The sequence below is a fragment of the Parus major genome, chromosome 3, assembly GCF_001522545.3.
Source record: "Parus major isolate Abel chromosome 3, Parus_major1.1, whole genome shotgun sequence".
Classification (NCBI taxonomy): Eukaryota; Metazoa; Chordata; class Aves; order Passeriformes; family Paridae; genus Parus; species Parus major.
The window spans coordinates 38,899,763-38,919,643 of NC_031770.1; the positions used below are offsets into that span (position 1 = coordinate 38,899,763).

General features: G+C 39.9%; 1 long non-coding RNA gene across 1 annotated transcript in view; it reads left to right on the top strand.

Moving 5' to 3' along the window:
* Positions 1-16,705, top strand: part of LOC107201635 — a 58,454-nt gene extending 41,749 nt beyond the window's left edge. The window contains exon 2 of the long non-coding RNA XR_001520297.2: positions 14,321-16,705. This is a non-coding gene — a long non-coding RNA (uncharacterized LOC107201635). The remainder of the gene's footprint in view (positions 1-14,320) is intronic.
* The last annotated feature ends 3,176 nt before the right edge of the window (positions 16,706-19,881 follow it).

Here is a 19,881-nt window from a genome sequence, read left to right on the forward strand (position 1 = left end):
GCTGAACAATGAGCATTCATTCAGAAAGGAGCATCTTAGGAGCACTAGTAAATAATGATTTGTTGATCACAGCATTAAGCTCAGTGAATCTTGTGAAAGTCCTTAGTAAAATCTCTAGACATTCCCTCTTCAAAAGCACGCAGAATTCTTTGCATCATCCCCAATCAGTAACACAGGAATAAAACAAAAGGCCTGTATCCTTCCCCAAATTACTATCACTTCAGTTTTCCTTATCAGAGTTAGGACAAAAAAACCTAAGCCAAACAAAAATAAGATAAAACTCTGCTTCTTCCTGCTGTTGAACTCCCTTCAGTGCCTCCTGGGTGCAGTCAGCCACTGCCTGCTCTCAACCCTAAACCCCCGGGCTGGCTGCACAGCGGCAGCACAGAGGCAGGGTCTGCTGGTGGGCTCCTGTGCAGGCAGGAGAGCGTGTCCCAGGGGATGGGGGATCCCTGTGAGCCAGGAGTGCCAAAGCAGCATGTGTGCTCGGTGACATGAGGGCTACTGTCAAGCACAAAGACAGACACAATGGCAGAACTGAAGCTGCAAGAGGTATTCTGTCCTAATTTTTTTAATACTAACAATGCCTTTACCATCAAAGACCTTGATGGTTTGGGGTTTTTTGGCTTTTATTCCCTTTGCTTCTGTTTGACAATAAGAAATGCTTAGGCAGAAGGAATACAGTGCATCTTCCTGAGAACTGCCTAGAAGACAGCAGAATGAAAGACATGAAAGACAGAAGAAAAACCACTGCCATCACAGGGCTGAGCTGGATAAGAGAGACACTACTTAATCTAGGGGGAAAACTCATTCAAAAATTGGCAAATGCACAAGTATTGAACAAGGTCACAGCTTTAGGATTTCTTGCTAATGAGCAAGAACACAAGGAGGTAGAGTATGGTGAGTAGCTCTCAGTTAAGAAGAATCAAATGGAAGCAATGCATTCAAAGTAGTAAGTGGTTATATGAGTTGTAACAAGCTTTAGTCCATTCTTTTGTACTTGCTAATTTAGCTTCTGGAGAGACAGATGGATTAAGTTTCCCTTAATAATTTTCTTCTCTCTCTTTTTCCTGAGGGTGGGCAGAGCAATTAGTTTTGGTTTGGGTTTTTTTTTTCCCTAGCATAAACAGCTAATGAAACAAAGTAACATACTCTGAAAAAACAGAATGAAAAAAACCCAAACAATCTCAAACTCTAAAGAAGTAAGGATGTGGGATAAATACTGTTTGTGTTGTTCCTCAAATGGGATGGCCCTTGGCTTGTTTCTTTCTCTGTGCAACACTGGGGCTTGTGGTATCAAAAAATGGCTGCTGCCTGAGCCATTAGCAGCCAAAACAAAGATAGTCAAAAATGAAGGAAATTGAGACACTGAGCCATAAACATTCCTACTTTAATGCAGCAATTCCAGTGGACCAAGGTTAGTATTCAGGGTGTAAGTGATTCTCCACATGACAAACTATGGAAAAAGTGCAGGATAGTTATGAAATCTACAGGAACATAGTCTTCACTACTTGCTTGCTACTTCTGGTCACAATATCCTTGTAGTTTATCTGGGAGTATGTCATCAAATCCCATGACAAAATTAGTCTAATGACCAAAACACTTGGTCATCTCCTCCTTGTTAGCTCAGCTAGCATGTTAATGCGCTGCAGAACAAACACAATGTACTACATTTTGTGCCTCCTCCAGCTTTTACTTCAGCTATCTACTCTAACACAGAATGGATAAACAGTTTTCTTGCCAAATAGTAGTGGATTAGCCACAGTGGTGGTGACGACAGCACAGTGTATGGAAGGGTAAGAGTTACAATAGATATTCCCAAAGCAGTAACGTGAGCTGGGATAAGACGGGAATGAAATGTCATCATCCAGATGAATATTTACACACTATGGAAATGATGACTACTATTTGGATTGAACAGCAGGGCGAATTCAGTGACACAACAACTTCTAACAAAGTTCACCTGACCAAGATCATATACTCTGAAATTTTATCCCATAATCCAGTTCTCCCTCTTGAATACAGGTTACGTTACTAAAATTTATTCTATACAGTAAAACAAAATATAAATACTTGAATAGTCATACTATAATGCCTGTGATTGGAAATACTTTGCTTTTGATATTCTTTCAACCTTGGCCTGATCCTGAGACCTAGTAAACATGTATTTCATATCTACCTGAAATCCCTGCCGATTTTCACAGCCTCTCAGGACAGGAAAATTAACTGAATTTGAGAATAATAAAATAATAAATAGTAATAAATAAAACTGCCAAGATTTCAGGATGCCTGAATAGCTGAAGTGAAATCCACAATTTGCTATGCATTAGAAGGAAAAGCATTGTGACATTATATCCATGCTTTTTATGATTTTAAAATTAATGCAACATTTAGAAAATCAAACAGAATATTTTATGACCTGTTCAGTTCTTCTACTTTTCTATATACACATTGATGTAGTAAAATTGTTTACCGCTCTGTGAGCTGGAGCACGTTCATTACATTTTATACAGAGTAAGAACAACTGAAGCACTGTGGCGGTTTTAAAGAAAATACCAATATCATAAAGTCACCCCAAGACAAGCACAAATGCTCATAAGATCTTAAACCTTCAAGCCAGTTTTCAGTCCCACCACAAATTTTCCATGCATTCTGATAGTGAGTCCAGTTTTCTATTAGAAGGCATGAAAAATGGGTACACTGCATAGAAAACTGTAATTCAGATTGCAAGGAGCTCTGACATTGCTGGCATGGCAGTGGAAGAAGCCCTGGGAATTCTGTCCAAGGTGTCAGAGAGATCTTCTGGAACACATGAGACCATAAGGAAGCCTTATAAGAATAAATCTTGTACCTTATTAGGTAGGAGGAGAAAACTGTTTCTTTCCCTGAAATGTCCATTGATTGATATAATCCAAATTATTTAAAAATTCTTTAGGGACTCTTGTGTCATAACATACTACACTATTCTTAAATTAATTGGCACATGGAATGCTCTGATTCACAAAATTTCTTGTCAATCAGGAAAGTTTTATTAGGAAAAATTTCTCAAAATGTTTTTGGGGCCCATTATTTACTTCAATTTTCCTGTGTCATTTTCTACCTTTCTCATTACTGGATGTCCTTCAACTGTTTTCAGCATGCCACTTATCCTCTCAGTCATTTCTGGTGCTTGTCCCTCCTCTCTTAGACTCCAGGAAGTCTGAAGCTCTCTGCTTCACTGCCTGGGTTACATTTCATCACGCCTGCCACATTATCGGCAACAACCATCATTAAAAAGGCCACTGCATTATCCCTAGAAGGGGAGCAACACTTCAACAGCTTTGTGCAGCAAATGTACTCAGGGAGGGTTTCTGCTGCTTCTTGCCAAGCTCCTATTGCTTCACTTTCCCCACTGGTTCTCCTGCTTTGTAACTCAGGTTCTGAATTTGTCTCAGGTTCCCTCTGTTTTGCTCTCATTAGGAAGGCATTTGGGCAGCATTCCTTTCCCCTCATGAGGAGAATTTGTTCCAGGTCACTGCTGAGCTGTAGACATTGTCCTTGAACATGTAACCTGTAGAGAAATGAATGACTACCCTGTAAGACACCAAACCTTTTCTGCAGGATTCTGCATCCTGACCCAACTGGCCATCTAGTTACCTGGATGGATTTAGAATAACAGAAGAAAGATAAAAGTGTAAAGGAAACATTTTAACTGTTCCTTATCTCCCAATATATGTTTAGTAATGTATCTTGGGAAAGCTTCCACTAACCAAAATTGTTTTTGTTTGGAAAGCTAAAGAACAGCTGTGCTATATACCCAGCTGCTGATGTTTTCTTACGGATACCAGCTATGTAAATATGCCTTAAGTTCTTAGATATTAATCCAGTCCTTTGATATTAATCTTTCTATTAAATAAAAAAATCGTAGAAGCACTCAATCTACCAAAATTTAAGATTATAAATCAGAGGTGCTACATCTTAATTCACAGAAGGGGGATCTTTTTTAAAATAAATACCTGTTTCTAGCTGGCCCCATCTCTAAACCCATGCTGCTGTCCTCTTCTAAGCCAAAATCAAGCTGCTGTAATTTAAAAAAAAAAATGTGAATCTTCTCTCAAATAGTCCTTAGTATAGATTTACAAGGGTGTAGTTTGAAAAGTAAAGTCTTTCATGTTTATAATGCACCCTTCTGGAGAATATTTGGTTGCACCATTAATAGTCCTCCTTGATCAGACAACCTTCAGAAAATCACCACAAGACAGCATGAGAAACTGCAAACACTATGCACTGTACTGCTTCAAGTAATGTGAGGAGACATGAACAAATTAATAGGATGATGAGAGATGAGATGGGAACAGCTCTTGGCTGGAGAGATCCTTGGAAAAAGAAAGGGCAAGAATCATTCCAAAAGGAGAAGCATTATTGCTGAACAAACACAAGTGACTGATTTGGGAAGGGCAGTTCTTATTAGACTCTGTATGCTGTATATGTGAGAAGAAATTATACCCTAGATGGCAATTCAGAGCAAGAGACTAAACTGGAGGAGTGAAGCCTCAGGAGTGTGCCTAAGATGAGATGCAAGGCATCCAGAATATTCTCCCTTTTGTAGTTTAACATCGATCAACACAATCCTTCATCATTCAGCAACCTCTCTGTAGTTCCCCTGAACTGAGTTGGTGGGACTTGTGCAAGGGAGCTGAGTATGTAACCTGTTGACCAATGTGGCTAAATGTTTCCTCTCAGCACTTCTGTTAACATGGGTGAAACTTTTGCTCTAACTTTCTCTTGTTGGAGAACACACACAATGTGAAGACTCCAAGAATCCATACCAGCAGTAAAGCAACATTCTCTGTAAATCTGCTTACCTCCAGCTGACTACTGAACAGAGCCCAATCAAGAAAGAGTTACTTCACAATTAGCTGTGCTCAATTTTGCTTTTTAATAATCACTACCTTTCAGAGATCTGAGCTTTGACAGTTCCACGGGCCCCCCAAAAGAAAGGAAGATCAAACATGCTGCAGCTGTTTCTCTGCAGCATTTCTCTTCCTCTACAAGTGTTCTGAAGCTAATTTTGATGAGGTTTGAAAGGAGTAGGCTTGCGCTCCTCGCTGAAAACGTTTTCAATTTGACAGCTCTGTCTGTGTGGGGGAGGGAGAAAGATCAGTGATATCTTTAAGTTATGCAATAAAAAGTTAGCTGTCTTCTTTGAATGCAGATTTCTATTGAAGTTTTAAATAGTCCTATTCACTAAGGAAAGGACTGAAAAGGTGGTTCACGTAAGTAAGCTGAAGCAACCTGCTGCTGTTCCTGTGAATAAAGCTGACCTTCTGGAGGCAGAGGCCATCAACCTTGTTTTTCTCCCTTGCACCAGCCATCGTGTATCCTTACACCAGTATCCTATTTCCAGGCAAACAGCCAACTTTCACGTATGGCAGCACAGAGTAGTATTCAGCACCAGCACTCTCTATAATAAAACTTGCTTGCTTTCATAAAGACTTCGAGGACTCAAGCTTATGCTAAGCTTTGTACTGACCACAACTTTCCCAAGGGATGGACAAAAGATTCCTGGGAGCTATAAGGAAAAAAGTATCAATGATTTTGCAACACATTCCAGAAATCACAGGCCACAAGATATCTGATGCTCTAGCTGTAGCTTTGCTGTGGAAAGACATGGCTTTACCTTCTTTCATGTAGTGTTATGCCTCCAGTTCAGAGTTGTAAGGAGAAGGGAAGATATGCTTCTAATACATTAAAGAAAACCAGCCAAAGAGAATCCTAAAAAGATCACAAGTTTAAATTAGTTCTTTTTGACCTTTTCTCATCACACAGTAAATTACCTTCCATTTACAGTAAGGCACTACTCCTTCATGCAGTTTTCCTTCTCCCTTTCTGAGGTTTAGAATATAGAGCTTGTACTCCAGAAAACAATGGAACTCTTACTACATTAATTTTGTCAACTCTATCAATGCCATATCAACACCTGAATGCTTCACATGAATGATCTTTACCCACACTGTGATTCAGTGAAGCAACTGTGTCTGTCACATTTCACAGATAAGAGTTTCAAGATTATGTGATTTACCAAAATCACAGGTGAAGTTTGTGGCTGAGGTACTGCGCCGGACCTTCAAGTCCAAGCCTTCTCTTTTGCTAGCACTATATATCTAAGACCTCATCTTTCTACTCTTGTATTCTTCTCCACAGTCCACTGCTTTCTTCCCTGCTAGAAATAAGTCCAAACAGATAGTAATGACAACTTCTACTCCAGCAGGAACACTGTAGATCCAAGAAGGAGTCTAGCCATTTTTCCCATCACATCTGCTTACCCCTTTCTAGGATCACCAAAAAGGGAAGTCAAGGAAGAGCTTTAGAATCAGTAAAGGTCACTGCAAGACCACTGCAAAGAAATAAGTGAGTTAAACTAACTGTCTGGGGCCAGTGCTTCCCAAAGACAGGGTTCCAAAAGAGCTGGCCAAAGCTTGTACCAAACAGTAAGTCCAGCCCAGAGGCTGAGGAAAGCAACACTCACAGCCTCAGCCCAAATATTCTACCTCGATAAACCCATGACAATAAAGAAGTAGGTCCAAGAATGTCTCACTGTGGTGATCACCTTGGATCTTTTCCAAAGCAGTCAACACTATCAACATAATGAGGATATTAATTGATAGACTTGTGGGAGGACATTTTACCCACATCACATTTACAACAGGTCTGGTACAAAAAGAAAAGAGACATTTGCAGGAGAATCAAATATTCTCTTTCATAACAAAGAGCAATATATTTTTAGGCTTTAAAAAATCATATTAGTTCTACATGTCAATCTTTCAGATTTTTTTTCGTAATAGATATCTATTTTAAATGAAGTAATTTCATTTCAAAAACTATTGTATTGTACAGTTACTTCTTTTTCTTTCTTTCCTTTTCTTTTGAACCTTTATCCTGTAGTTAAATAATATGCTGCATTAACCACACTATGAGTTGAAGTGTACATATTTCTTTGTATTTATTTGTTAAAATACTACTCCTGTACCCTAAAGCTATAGCCTTTTTTCTTGCAACACCTTTGATACTTTCTGTCTTCAACATTATTATTGCCCAAATTTCCAAAGTCTGTCAAAGGCAGAAAAGCACTGAAGAGCCTTCAGATGTATCAGAGCTCCAATACCAGAAAGATCTGCAACTACTTAAAAGTTACCAATTTGTAGCACATTATTTTGTGAGTAAAACAAGCAATATTTTCTATGTGGAAATAATGATGCACAGAACTCTGAGCAACACAACCTAATTTCCAAGTTGTGCCTTACTTAGTAGAGGTTGGACCAGCTGTCCTTTGGGGAGCCTTTGATAGTACAATTTCAATAATCAAAATTTCACCTGAAAAAGCAAATAAATACTGCAGATCTTACATGTTTTCTCAGTTTTTGGTTGTTTGTTTTTTTGCTACTTGGAAAAGGTAGGATGGGGAGGGAGGATGATTTCTTTAAATTGTCCAGTCTAATGGTCCTCTGACCACCACCTGTCTCTGCATCAGAAAATATTCAAACAATTCACTAGTTTCTACAAAGAATTATAATTCTTGAAAGCGTTTGAGATACTTTACATTCATTTATGCCTCTCCAAGGAGCTTCTGAAATACAGTGCAGTAGAAGTTGAGTTATTTGCAGTATGCCTTGCTTGCCTTGCCTTCATGGGACTGCTCTGCCAGCAAGTAACTTCACTATACATATCTAAATAAATAAAAATATAAATATATCTATTCATCATATAAACCCATTGCTATAGTTTGATGTCTTGTGCTGAGTTTTTCTGACATCCAGAGAGACAAAATTTCAAAGCCTGAGCCCCAATTATCCCATCGCCTACAAAGGTTTGCAAGAGACTTCAGAGTATGTAAATGAGCAGTAAAGAGAGGCAACAAATACAGGCTGGATGAAAAAAAAAAAAAAAAAAGAATGCATTGATTATTAACTGCAAAGAAGTCTAACACTTTCACTGAATTCCAGAAATAATGATAAAACTGCCCTCAGAAACGATAAGCCCCTTATTATGGTCCAAATATAGTTAAAATTGAGAATACCTAAGCTGTCAGTATTTGTGGAGCAAGAAGATACCAAAAACATCTGGAAACAGACAAATTTGGAATAGTTAACTTGGACTGGTGATGATTAGAAACTCAAGGAGAGAAAATTTTTATTGCCTAGATCTATGAGTCTAGATAGTTAAAAATCTAATTAAGACATAAGGTTTCTGTGCAGAAAGTATTTGAAGATGAAATATCAAATTTTAAACTAGATATTGAAATACATTTTCTTTTACTGTACCAGTCTGTTGAAGTACAAAAGCCTAACTGGAAAAAACCCAAAACCTGTTTTTCTGAAACTCAATGTATTCATCTGTGATGTGAGAGATAAATGATCTTTACTAACATCAGTCAGTCCAATCCACTTGATCTCATTTAGGCAAGCACCTTTTGTAGTTTTTATTGTTCAATGGTCCAGAAAGTGACTGTGTAAAAATATTGTATAAAATTACATCTTCTTCTTCTTCTTCTTCTTCTTCTTCTTCTTGCATATGTTCATACTCAAAATTAATCTGTATTACTGTCAGAAAGCAAGTTTCTTCCAGCCTGTGATTCTACACCTAGAAGACATACAAAAGCATTTTTATCCTGCTATGTGCATTGAGAATAGCACCAAGTAATTACACAATTATCTAACACAGAAAAAAGACACAAATTACTTTCCACAATTCTGCTGAAGATGGACAGGAAAGCAACAATTTTGTGTACGCACATGTAACTATTAAGATCTACAAAAGCAGAGAGAGAACAGCAACCCATACCCACATTTTCAATGTTGAATATGTCACATAACTAGAAAGTCTAGCTGGGAGCTATTTTCAAAGAGGAATATGTCTACAAACATCACGTGTAGCTCACAAATCATTTTTTGAGACAAATCCAGATAGGAAAAATCCCATATTCTATGACTACAATTCAAAGAGGAACACCTGAAAAATGCATTTGCAGAATTAAATAATTCTTTAAAAGCATCAGAAAACTTCTCTTCATGACTTACAAAGTAATATAAAAGAAAATACATTTTAAAATCCTGAATTTTCATTTCCTTATGCCAAAGTATGCTATTAAATCAATTTAAGGTGCAATTAAATATAATTGTGTGTTGATTTAATAATAAACTTTGGGATATTCAGTTACACCTCCTACATACAGAAGATTGTGTTGCATAGGTAGTTTTATGACAGAAATATATATTTAGAGTTGGTTCTGTAAATATAACAAGACAAACTATGGAAAAAAATAAATATTTACCTAACCAGCACTAGAAGTTTCTTCATGTGGGAAAAATAGCCTGCTGTTTAAACCCCTGTTCTAGTGACAACAATTACAAAAGGAAATCTGAGTAAAATGTAGTCAGTGGAATATAAGCTCTGTCGAGATAATACCACATCTCCAAATGTCATTCTTTCCAACATATTTGCAAAATGAGGTGGAATTTTGAGCTCTTTCTCAGAAGTTTAACACCCTTTTTATATGCAAAAAAAATACCCCACAACTTCTATTAAGCCAGTGTAATCGAGCTATGAAGAAACAAGATGGAATGAAGAATACTATTGAACATCACTTCCCTCATTTTCTGTTCAAAAGTATTTATGACAAGATTACATAAAAGCTGTACTTTAGAAACTCAGAGAAGGGCTTTAATCAATCTCTTTATACCTCTGACAAGTTTGAATATAACTTTCTTCAACCATGCAGCCCCTTCAAATCAGCCTTCCAAGCAGATTTCTACTGCCCATACCCTCCAACTAGATCTCTACTAAAAACAGAAAATAACAAAATCTAGTGTTTCTGAATGAAAAAAAAAATAATAATATAGATGCAGAAATAAAGACAAAAAGGAAAATGTGTTTTTTATAAATCATGGAACAGCTCACTGATATTCTCAGTCCCTCAAAGTAAAAGCCCCACTTGCAGTTCCTTCTGCGAATCACTATATGCTACAACTGCACCTCCATCTCCTCCAGACTCAAAATCAATGGTTTGGATGTTTTTCAAGTGACTCCACCAGCTGTTGGGGTTTTTTTCCATTTCCTGTCTGCCTTCTCCTGTCCTGCAACATGCTCCCATGTACATTCAGGTTTTCCCATTTCTCAAATGAAATATTCAGATTTCAGAGCAATGTCTTATCCAGGGAAATTTGCTGACAAGTTCCCCAAATAATTTCTCACTTGCTATATACCTATGATTAAAACAACATTTTTATGAAAACTTCTAAGTCTTCTCAAACAACAAAGAAGAGTTTAATCAAGGATTGACTATGTCAGACTGAGACAAATTTTGTGCTTGGTTATTTTTCAGAGAGGCCACACTTCATAAACGATGTGGGAAATTAGCTTTCCTTTGGAAAAAGCCAATAATTTCCTCTCAGCAGCATGTAGCCAGACTGCTGCTACAAAACATTTAGTAAGCATTCCTAAGTTCTCTGCTCCAGAGGTATTAAATTTGCTTCTCAGTACCTGGGAAGGCTCATCTATGCAAGTCCAGATCTCTTTAGGACACTGAAGACCACACCATAAATGGAGCTGCCAAAGACTTGCATGCTTGTCAGAAAATGTGATACTTAAAAAAGTCAGCTCTGGAGAATATAACCTTTTCATACCGGCTGGGCAATAGATTAACAGATAAACTTTTGCAAAAGTTACCCTTACCTCTTCACACGGCAGTGTATGAGCCAGTTTACAAATACATTGTCTTAATATGTTTGCACAAAGAGCTAAGTCTTAATTCACATTACAGAATTCCATTCCTATAATTACATACCATATTCTGATATTATATGTTTCTCTTATATCCTCAGGTTATATAAATTCTCAGACTTTAACAACTTTTAATTTTTGAATTCTTGTCCCAGAGCCAAATGTCACTGCACATTGCTTCACAATTTCGTATGGATTTTACTCTAAGCTTTCATTTGAGCTGCATCAGAAGTATCAGATCCTTAAAAACATAAAAATTAGTTGTCATCAATGTTCAAGCAGTCATGGTATAAAATACAGAAGAAAGACTAAAACCTTTTATTAACCATACTGTCATCAAATTTCTTCTACTGAACAATGAGTGGAGAAAGGCAATACAAGTACTGATACAGTACTTGTTTCCTACCATTAGGCACATTCTTATATTCCCAATCAGATGGATTGGCTCTGCCACCTGATTTTCATAATTACTAAAAAAAGATGCTCCTAAATAATTCCACATCATCCATATTTTCTTTGTCTGACACTCACTATTAATCAGAATTTTCAAGCATTTGCTTCCTGATCATGCTTCCTTTCCAGAAAAATATGGTAAGCATCTGAGAGAGAGAAAACATATATTGGAAAAATTATTGGAAAACCAGAGAAAATAATTTTAGCTTACAAGTAAAGAATAACAATGAAACCCTACAAGCATGAACTTGTTTCATTCTCTGCTGCTTCTTCCAAGTTTCTGGCACCTCTGTGCGTGTCCCAGTAAAATCTACAACAAATATGGAAGCATTTTATTCTCTTAGTGCAGGAGTTTTTCCTACCAGGAAACTGAAGATTGAAACATTTTATGGTTATCTTGTCTGCATTTAGTGAAAATTAAATGCTTCATTCTAATAAACACAGAATTTTGAATCTATTACTCATTCCTTTTAGATTTTAATATTATTAAATATTTCACACAGCATTTTGTCAAAACAAAAGCCAAAGGATAAAACAAGACAATAAAAAAAACAAGGCACATTTTCTTCAGAATTTTTAAATCACCTTATTTTCCACAGAAAACAGATATTTGGAATTAGCAAATTATCCTGCAAAGACTAACTGTATTTACAGAACTGAAAATTCAATCTTGGTCCTAAATTTTCACAGCTAAGACAATTTTGCAGTACAAAATATTGCAAATACACATGAAGGACCATATGACGACTGCAAGCCAGTTCTGAATGTCTTTCTGAAGAATTGAAGCAGCAGAAATGGAAATTACTAACTTGGGTCAAGAGTCAGAAAATTTTGTCTTTGTCTTACTGCAAAAAATTGGATTAAGGTATCAACCTCTCTATTTAGCATTAACAATGAGGGATGACAGTACAAATACTTCCCTGCATTTATAGATGAATCACACATCAGGAGAAGAAATACATAAAAACTGGTGAAGACTCCTAGCAATAATTTTGAACTGTGCATGGATCCACAGGCCAGTTGGGAGGGATCCACAAAAGTAAGTCATGGAAAGGTTGTTCCAAATGGAATGAAAAAGGAATCTGAAGCTCTACCTGAATGTCCATCGTGGTCCCAAATAAAAAAAAAAGTATTTGTAAGCCACCAATTACAGCTATAGTAATCAGATACACATTTTCCCATGAGTCTACATAAACCTCATGTTTTTATAGCTCAAGGGTCTGACATCCTGTACCAGCTTCAACAGGTCTGCTCCCACATTATGCCAGTGCTACAGCCACTCATTTAGCTCAGAAGAGCTACATGGCTGTGTTGTGCTGTTCCCCGAGAGGTTTTCCAGAGGTGACTGATGCACTTTCATTAGAATATGTAAATTTGCTTTTTATATTTCCCCACCCAGAAGAAAAAGCTGGCTTTGAACAAGAGAGCTGTAAAGGTAATACCTTACCATGGGAACAAGCAGTCCAGAGGGGTTGTGCAGTCAAGGGACAGAGCCCAGAACAACCTGGTCTTATTTCAGGGCTGATCCTGCTTTGACCTGCAAACTGGACAAGGGATGTACTGAAGTCTCCTCCCACTAAAGTATCCCATGATATTACAAAAAGGCATCAAAGACATGTCAGCTTTTATTTCACTTCTTTCACTCCATTCAGGTACCTCTAGCTTTGCTTTGCTAGTTACTTTTTTCTCACTTTTTATTTGTTCTGAGGCTTTAGAGAACATTCACATCATATTTGCATGTGTTTCTACAGAAATACAAGGGTGTCTAAACAGTTGCTTGGGTTTGGGTTTTGGTTTTTTTTTCGATTTTTTTTAAAGAATGGAACAGAAAGCTTCATGGAAACTCTTGTTTCCAGGAAGTCTTCAGAAAAGTCAGGTTATCAAAAATCTTGAAGAAATCTCTGCAGCAGGTAAAATATTCCTGCCGAGAAATCTAGAGGCAGCTTATGCCTCATCCCTATGATTACATCTATACTGTCTTTCAGAAGAACAGGCTAAAACTTCCACCAAAAAATTGCTGGGAAATTTGTTTGCAAATTGATTTCAAAAGCTCAATGAAAACAAAAATAGAATAGCAGGCTTCTATGTATTTATTCTCCCTGCTCTTTCCTACCCTTTCAATTTTCAGACTGAAAGAGCAAATGCTTAGTTATTAAAGAATTTGATACTGCTCAGGAAGGAACACTTACAACTGAAATATAGCATCAGAACCAGGCAACTACATAAACACTTACCAGAAATCCTTGTACTTTAACTACCTCACCCTGCATTTAGGGGACAAAAGATTCAAGAAGCTATTCTGTTTGTTTGTCATCTATTAGAGAATGAATATAGCCTTCTCATAATGTTGGTGATTTGCTAAATGTCCCTGTGAAGCACAAAAGCCTGCTGTCCAGTTTGCAGGCCAAGTGGAATAAGGCACAAACTGCCATTTTGCAGCACTCTGATTTCAAAGCCTTCTCAGAACTCTAAATTTCTTTGTGCTTTTTATCTACATAAGCTTTACTTGCTTTGTCCTTTCAGAGGCCACCTAAAGGTACCATTTCAACTGGAGGCAGCTTATGGGTCTGTATTTCTTCATCTGATAATATACCCACCCATATATTTCCCTCTGCGCTTAGTGGTCAAGCTGCTTGCTGAACTGGTTTTGATGTGTAATATTCAGTCTTAATTGTTTTATTGCATTTCTATCTCTGATGCATTGTAAGCATGTCTGGTTACTTTACATATCTGAACTTTGGCTGCACAGCCCAACTGCTCTCTCGCTTGCTCACAGTCTGCACCTAAAGCTGCTGCAGCAGCACAGTCTGTATTGCTATTGCAGCATGCTCACCTTGCTTCTTTTGGACTGCTATGCAGTAAAACTTCATTTTTACTGTTGGTTGTTAAAACAGGTTGTGCTTCACAGCAGGGTCTATGTCTCACCTACTTCCTGCAATACCCCAGGTATTTTACTTGGTACTGGCATATATTTTTTCTATTTCTGTATCTCTGGGGTTTTTTTATTTATTTTTTTTAACGTTAGCGGTGACTGAAGTGTTGGATTGGCAGTTCTGAGAGAGCTAAAGCAGTAACCAAGTACCATTTTCTTTCTACTGCTGCTTTCCAGCACCTTGTGGTTCCCTGAGAAGCTTCACTGGGGAGAAGAGGAAGTGACTGCAGCTCCAGTTGAATCTCTCACCCCTCCCATAACTGAGATGGACCAAGAGGACTCAAGGGTCCACAACACTTCTCCTGCTGAGGAAGGGCTCATCAAGACAGGATTAAGCAAGGAACACCTTGGCTACAACAGCCAAAGCACCTTGGTGTGACAGCTAAAAAAAAAAAAAGAAAACCAAAAGCTCTTGCCTCCCTCTCCTGCCCCATTAAAAATTGTCTTCTCCACACCAAGAAGCAACTTCAGCAAACGAGAGGGATTCGGGCAGTGGCAAAAAACCTTGCTACACGAGCGGCCCCAACCCAAAGGAAACATTGGGTCGCGGCAGGTCTCCTCTTAGGACGCTGGAAGTTGCTGACTGGCATTTTCACATTACAAGGTGCTACAGTTCGAAGCTTTTCGCTTAGCTGAATGCAATACCTTTGCCGCCCTACCCCCACGCTCTTTTGAACACAGGACTAGCCCCCCAAAACCCCTCTTCTACACACGAGGGCTTTCTGTTCCCTTCAGAGGCCGAACGCAATTGCGGGTGCATAGCTGGGCGACCAAGAAGGTTTCGGCTTACGTCTAAGCCGGCACTCCAGATTCAATCAGAGGTAGCTGGTGGCACTTGAGCCGCATCTCCGGGAACCTGCCCGCTTTAGTGGCAACCTGAGACAAGGCAAGGACGCGAACGTGGCCCTGCCGATCGATGCCCGCCCTGCGAGCGGCCAGAGGCCGGCAGCTCGGGGCGGGCAGGCGGCGGGAGCAGAGGAACCTCACACAAACAAAAGGTGCGCGCTGACGTTAATCTCCGCTAACGAAGCCTGCACAGAGCCCGCGCTCTGAGTCACCCGGCGCAGCGGCGAGCCGAGAGAAAGCTCATGAATCAAAGGGCCCTGCAGAAAGCTCATGAATCAAACCACCCTGCCGTAACGAGGGGAAGCGGTGCGGGCAGGGGGAGGGGAGGAGAGCGGCTCAGGGCTTGCGTCAGACCCGCAGCCGCTGCCTCCGCGCTGCCCCTGCCGGCCGGGCAGCGGGACCCGCCGGCGGCCTCGCCTGGCCCCGCAGGCCTCGCCCAGCAGAGCCGTGCCGGGACAGCCGACGGGGTGCGGGAGGGCCTCAGCAGGGCACAGCTCCGCCGTGTGCACCGCACCCCGCGGGAGAGGAGCACTCTTACACAGGGCAGCTGAGAGGGGCACTCTCACACAGGACAGCCGCCGGGGAGTGGGGGATGACCAGAGCAAGCCCCTGGGGGGAGCGCTGTGAGTGTGCGGCCAAGTCTCCGTAACCATTTTGTTCGGTTAGGTGCCCATGTGTAAGGAAGGTCAGAGCAGAAGCAACCAGCTATGTAGATCAGGCCATAAAGATAATTTTTGCAGCTTCAAGTGACACAAGTACATACACCTTAACCTGTTTACCATGGCAGCAACACGTGGGCACAGAGGCTCCTTTCCTCTCCGGTCAATTGAAGACTTGGGACAGGTGGACAGCTGCTGGGAAATTGGTTCCAGTTCTTTTGTATAATCAAATGTTAAGTTTACATAAAAAGTATGTCAAAGAAGAGAACCATAAACCACCTTTCTCCATAATATATACCAGGCAGCAAAACATATGTTTCTGACCATACAGAAACAAGAGGGTTTTTTCACAGCTCCAACCTGCTTTTCTGTTGGCTGAATTCTCAACATGCCTCCAGGCTGGGCGGTGAGGGGTTTGATGTGGCAATTCCAGGTGCTGGAGCAATTACACACATCTTCACAGACACAAAATCCTGGATTATTGCAAGGTAGGCCAGAAACGAAAGCCAAGAGCCTGCAAGCAAATTTTGCAGTCTTTCAGGCTGGCAGGAGGAAAGGCCTTCACCAAATACTCAGGTGGCTCCTTGACAGAAAAAGACAGATTAAGCTGATGGAAGATGCATTCAGAGCCCACATGCCTTGCAGAAGTGGCAGATAGTGCAAAGCAAGCCTGCTATCAATAAAGTTGCTGTGGGACATTTGCTTCTCCTTTATTTATTTTTTGGAAAGAGGAAAAAAAAAGAGAAAAGCAGGCCATTTTGCTGACTGATGCAGAGGGGCTGACCATACAAACGCCATAGTGAAACACACAGTATGGCCATCCAAATCATGGGCCTGGGGAGCAGGAATAGCTACTAGCCTCTCCTAGCAGAGTCATCAAGAGGGAAGAGGAGCTTTCCTGTGTGAATGCAGTACTTTTCTTAGTGCTTACCTGAAAGATGAGTGGGGTTTGTGATGATAAACAAGCATAAAAACCGTGTCCGGGGGATGTTCACTTGATAGATACTAGCTTACTAGCACTTTCAAGAGAGACGAGCAAGAAGGAAACAGATTGGCATGAAAAAAAAAAAACAAAAACCAACTCTGCAAGCTTTTGCATGTTGTTAAGGCAGTGCAGAAGACAGCAGTGAACACCTGAGATCAAAGGGCTCTAGTGATTTTTAAATGGTCTCTCTCGGGTGGCAGAGAAGTTAGAGTTGCTCGAGGAAAAGAAACAAAGATGACAGATCCTAAAAGCCTGCTTAGGTTATCTCCTTAGAACAGCAGAGCCTCAGGAACTGCTATGCACATACACCTTTTTTCTTAAAAGATCTGGTCCTAACACATAATTTCAGGTATTAAAATTAATTATGTCATGTAGCCATCACTTGAAGCTCAATTTATTTTGCAGGCAGACATCACTACACTCTGCCTGCTCCTGAGTCTGCTAGAAGATGATTGGTTCTGTTATTCTAATGTCAAGCAAAAAACTGTATGCCATGCCTCTCAGGCATATGGGGAGAATCAACTGGGGCTCAATGGCTCACTAACCACCACTCTGCAGCTTTCAAGGTGAACATTTCTTACCCAGAGGTTCTGCAGGACAGATGAGTCCTTTTCACTGTGGGTCTCATTATGGAAAAGAGGAAGAACTGCAAGTGTCTGAAATAATCTGGACTTTATGAACAGAGTTGATCTGGAGGGTTCATGCATGGGTCTAGGTTAAGATAAATGAACATTAAGGAAATTTAGGCTGGAGGGAAGGGAAAAGCAGATAGCCTCAAGCCTGACAAAGATGCAATACAAAGAACACAAAGCTGACCACAATGGAAGTTGATCCGTGTGAGATCAGAACAGTTTCACTCAAGTTTAACTGTGAGTTTGCCCAAGTTTTGACACTCAGAGACAAAGAATAGTTGAGCTGCACTGATTTAATAAGGAAATCAAGTATTCAGAAAGCAAAGGTAGCGAGTACCATCTTCCTGGGCTTGAAACTGTTACCAGCTTGAAGCCAATTCTGCTATTCCTCCTACGGCATCACAATTTTTGCTTAGGAAATTAATACTCTATGTCTAGTTCTGCACTGAACTTTGAAACCTCTACTCTTAATGGCTAGAGAAGACCTGCAGCTTTCAATCAGATCAACCAAGTTTTGTCAATTTTGGAGTGGAAAAAGCTGAGACAAAACCAAAGCAGAACTTCCCAAATACGTTTTTGTGAGCTTTTTTACTTTTCTCAGTCTGAAAGTGTAACTGCAAACCAGGGGCAACAGGATGATGGGCTGAATTACTGCTGTTAGTTTCTTTTGAGCTTTTAGTTATGGTGTGTTTGGTAATTTCACACGAGCAGCTCATTAATAGACTGGCATCCCAGCACCACTGCAACAGCAAGGCACCCTGCAGACCACCAGCTATAGCAAAATAACATTCCTCTCCAGCTTTTATTCTGGTACCACTGTTAGGAGGATTGAGGCGGGTTTTTTCCTCCTCCCTGTGCAAAGAACAATTAAAAGACAGGTATGGAAAGTGTTTCTCTGGCTGCAGCCTGGCTAGGAGGGGCCAGTTTTCTTTTGCCACCAATGGCAAATATGCAAGGAGAAGCACCCAGCTGGCAGATTTTCTCTAGCTGGAAAGGAGAGGATACACAGAGTAGTTTTAGCTCAGAACACAGGAGTCTTGCCAATACATTGACTTCATATCGCTGGCATTCAAGCAGTTAAACACAACTGTGAACTCTGGAAGATTTCCCACTCCATGCTGAAGCTTCTCCCCAGTACACTGGTAACTGGTAAACAGATGGTACAACAGATACGGTGTCAGCTCCCTCCTTGTTGGAAATGCAGCTATCCAACATTTAGTCAACCTGCCTACAGTGAGAAATGACTGAATTAGAAGTAAAAACATGCTTCCATTTCCCTTTCAGTTTTAACTACTGCACATACACAGTCTGTGCCTTTTGTATCTCTAACAGAGTCCAAAATTCAATTTTCTCAGGGGAGTCTCTCTCTGTAACTCTCCCATCCTGGCTGTTGTGGCAAAAGGTAGTAGAAACTCCCCCTTTTTCAGTCTCCTGCAACCAGGCTAGGATAAACAGTCGTTCAGACTGGCAGCATTTTCCTCCTCCAAGCTGTATCCAAAGAAGAATACAGACACTGCAAACAGTGTCATGAACTCCAACATTCACCAACCAGCAAGACTGCCAGAAGCATCTGGCACTACTTTGAGGAAAAGTTTTCAGTTTGTTTATAGCTGGGCTTCCTCTGTGACTTTCTGTCATCTCTGACTCCCCTCCAGGCATTTGCTGCAGCTTCACCAAACTGTGCTTCATCTTAAACGTTAAACATTTCTTGCAATCTCCAACAACTCCTTTGTTCTCTCCTGTGATTTCCACATCACATTTCCCTAGCTGTACACGCTTTCATTGGCCTCCCACCACCTTTCTGTCCTCTGATAACAAGTCTTATTTCTCTTCTCTCCATGTAAGGCTTTATTTCATTAATACCTTGTTGCCTACTTCCCCCAAAGCTCTGTCCCAAAGCCAAACAAAATAACAAAATCGCATCTTGTTCTGAATTCTGCATTTCTAGCAAAGCATACATTTTCTTTTACAAATGCCTTGTATTGAGACATAACTGTGATTTGGAACAACTTGCCAAGCAAATCTCCACTTTCTTTATGTACCAAGCTCTTTAAAAGTCACTTGACATGGATAAAAAGCACAAGGTTTTAAACAGGCTCCATGACTTTTGCCAGAAATGGATACAGCAAGGTTTGGGGAATTTTGTGTGTGTGTTTTCAGATCCAGGCTAGTCAGTATATTATGGAAAACAGACCTGCCTCCAGTTACCTAGAGACTGCACAACCAGGGGGGGTTCAAGTGACACTGTAAAACCTCTCCAGAGGAATATCATTCAATTGCAGTTCAGCAAACCCTATTGGTGGATTTTCCTCCCTTATAAATTGCACTTGCCTATTCGTTACTTCCCATATTGCATAAGAAAAGAAAAAGGAAAAATCGTTATTAATTTATTATTTTAATTAATTTATGGAGACTTATACCCTTATTATGTCTGAGATTTAAACACACAATTAAGTCAGAAAAGTCAAAATTATATATTTTTTCTGCTTCCATTCCTTTATCTATTATTTCCCCATCACAAAGGTATGCCCTCTTTCCTATGACCCCTGAAATCAAGCACCTATGGACAAAAAGTTTTGTTATTTCCAAAATGGTGCTACAATACGAATTTCAGCA